The following is a 2,802-nucleotide window of genomic DNA, read 5'->3' as shown; positions in this document are numbered from 1 at the left end:
TTGCACTGATTTAGGCAGGAAAGCAAAGATGCACTGATTTTTGCACTGATTTAGGCAGGAAAGCAAAGATTATAGTCAAGCGACGCAGCATCACATCGCGCTCGCTGTCGGCTTTCGATGAATTTTTCTGTTTCACGGACGGCGAAGGTCAACTGAGACAGCGCAGTTGTTAAGCCTCAGTCACCGCACGACAGAACGACGACAAATAACAACGAACAAGCAATACACAAAAACGACGACAACAACGAAAACAGCAACAGCATAAACAACAACAACGACGACGATGACTACAGCGACAACGACAACAACAACAGCAATAAAACGACAAACAAACAAACAAACAAACAAACAAACAACAACAACAACAACAATAATAATAGCGACGACGACGAGAAAACACAATAATCAAAACCCGTATCACTAACCTCCGTAGGTAATTTTCGGTCGTGTGGTGAACATTGAGGGGGGGGGCAATCTCTGCGGGTAAACAAACTTTCACTCGACACTAACATCTACACGCACTCGTGATATCTGTAATGTTCGATCACTGCCGCGTTGGGAAACCGAATGGCCAAATTAAGCCACAGAAATGCATGTACTGCCAGGCACAAACTATTAGCAACTCAAAAAAGCACGCAACACTCCTGAGGAATTCAAATGAAAATAGGTTCTAATGCATGCGCAGTTTCTACCAGACAAGCTGGTGCAATCGCAGTTAAGGTATTCCACTTCCAAATCAGTCAATGGAAGGTGGGACAATGAAATAGTTAGATCTTTGGCGGATGTCGACAATTAAAAGCTATGTTTTTTATCTCTCCGACGAAAGAAGCTATACAGGATTTCAAATCATTGACGGAAATTAGACTTCTTGCTCTATCTGCTGGGGCAGCTGCCCCTTTACCTGTGTATTCGTGTGTCAGCTTCAAATTGCATACGCGAGGCCACTTTTCAGAGTAAAACCACGCAAATTGTCCGTTTGGCGTGTTTTTGTGAATATCCAAAAATTATTGAGTAATATTTGAGTTAACCAAATATTTTTTGCGTCTTTTAATGCAATATCGGCGAGTGCGTCGAAATTTCGCAAAGTGACCCCGTGCTGATTTATCGGAATTTTGAGCTCAGTGTGGTCTCGAGTGAAAAACGATTTCCCACTGTAATACCTTAAGCGTGTGTCAACAGCCATACCTGCGACATCTGTACGTGTCTGCTCGTGTGCTGTAATCAATCATCTAGCAACTCCCACGTGCGAAACGCACATGCGATTATGCACATGCACTCGTACACGCACGCACGCACGCGCGCACACTCATGCACGCACGCAAGCAGACTCACGCACGCACGCACACACGCGCGTACACTCACACACTCACGCACGCACGCACGCGCGCACACTCACGCACGCGCGCACGCACACTCACGTACGCACGCACGCACGCGCGCACACTACTCGTAATAAGCACGGCAATATCTATCTACGTACGTGCAACATTCAGTTTAGCGCCTATATAGTATATACACGCCAGTAGCAGCAGCAGCAGCAGCAGCAGCAGCAGCAGCAGCAGCAGTAGCAGCAGCAGCAGCAGCAGCACGGTGACCACCACACTAAGGCCACCCACGGTGATCACTAGCCACCGCAGCAGCCCTGCCTTCCGTGTGTGCACAAGCGCGAGTTTTCTTCGCTCCCCCAAACACCGCAGCCCGAACCACGAAGTTCCGCGATCATGATTAATAGAAAACAATGCGACAGATCGATGACGATCGCAGACGTAGAATCAACAACAACGCTCGCGCACAGTCCGCCACAGGCCTATTCACGAAGCCAGGCAGATAAAGCCTCACGACATTCACCGACTACCGTTCGTGCATCGACGCGCGCGCCGGCTAGTGTCTATATGAGTAGTCGACGCCTATGTTTGCCCGCAGAAAACCCGTCCGTAACTTATCCGTAATCACCTGCACTGATGACACACGCGATTGCACACATTAAAGAGCCGCAAACGTGTTTGATGTGGATAACTTTGCCAGCCGTAGCGCGCCGGAAAGCCGACGGCGGGGGTACCTACCTTGGGGACTGCGAGGAATGCAGGCTAGAGCGTGCCTTCCCGTGATGGCAAGGCGCCATGCTCCGTGCTGGCCTGAAGATCATCCAGCTGGCATCGGAGGCATGAATCACACTTATTATACTCCCCGCGGGCCAATACGCAATCAATCCATTCTCTAATCAACCAATCCATTTAATCAATCTATCTACCTATCAATCCATCATTCATGCATTAATTCACTCGGCAACCAATAACTCAATTCAATCAAATCAGCCTCTACCAATAAATAAGTAAATAAATAAACAAACAAATATACAAATATACAAATAAATTAATTAATTAATCAATTTCGTTCAATCATCTAATTCAATCAAATTGCCAATACGTTTGAAGTGATTGTCATGCAGTGCTATACAGCCAGCGTTGCGATAAAGGAGTTCTAAAAACGCTGCTTAGTAACAAAGCGCCACGAAGTCGACCATTTGCATAAACATGATTGTAAAAACACGGCTGATGTAAAATCGTCCAGCCTGACCGGCCTAATATCTATACGCAGTAGCTGGGAGGGTGGGGGAGGGGGGTTATTTCGCTGAGCTGCACAGGTTGGTTCTTTACTCAATCGATTTGTTCTCGATGATCAGATGCAGTCCTGTTCCAATACTGTTACGGATATTCTAGGCCATTACTCGCCACAAGCGGTTGGGCAGTTAATGCCAGTTATGATCCGCGCTGACTCCTACAATATATTCAGTATAATTTA

At 46.9% G+C, this 2,802-nt stretch overlaps 1 protein-coding gene across 1 annotated transcript in view; it reads left to right on the top strand.

The window, feature by feature from the left end:
• Nucleotides 1-2,802, top strand: part of LOC106821051 — a gene marked incomplete at its 5' end in the record, with an annotated part of 68,136 nt that overhangs the window by 62,380 nt on the left and 2,954 nt on the right. The window lies entirely within an intron of this gene.

Source organism: Priapulus caudatus, unplaced genomic scaffold (genome assembly GCF_000485595.1).
Source record: "Priapulus caudatus unplaced genomic scaffold, Priapulus_caudatus-5.0.1 Scaffold57, whole genome shotgun sequence".
In the NCBI taxonomy this organism is placed as follows: Eukaryota; Metazoa; Priapulida; class Priapulimorpha; order Priapulimorphida; family Priapulidae; genus Priapulus; species Priapulus caudatus.
This window is presented reverse-complemented; position numbering and strand designations above follow the sequence as displayed.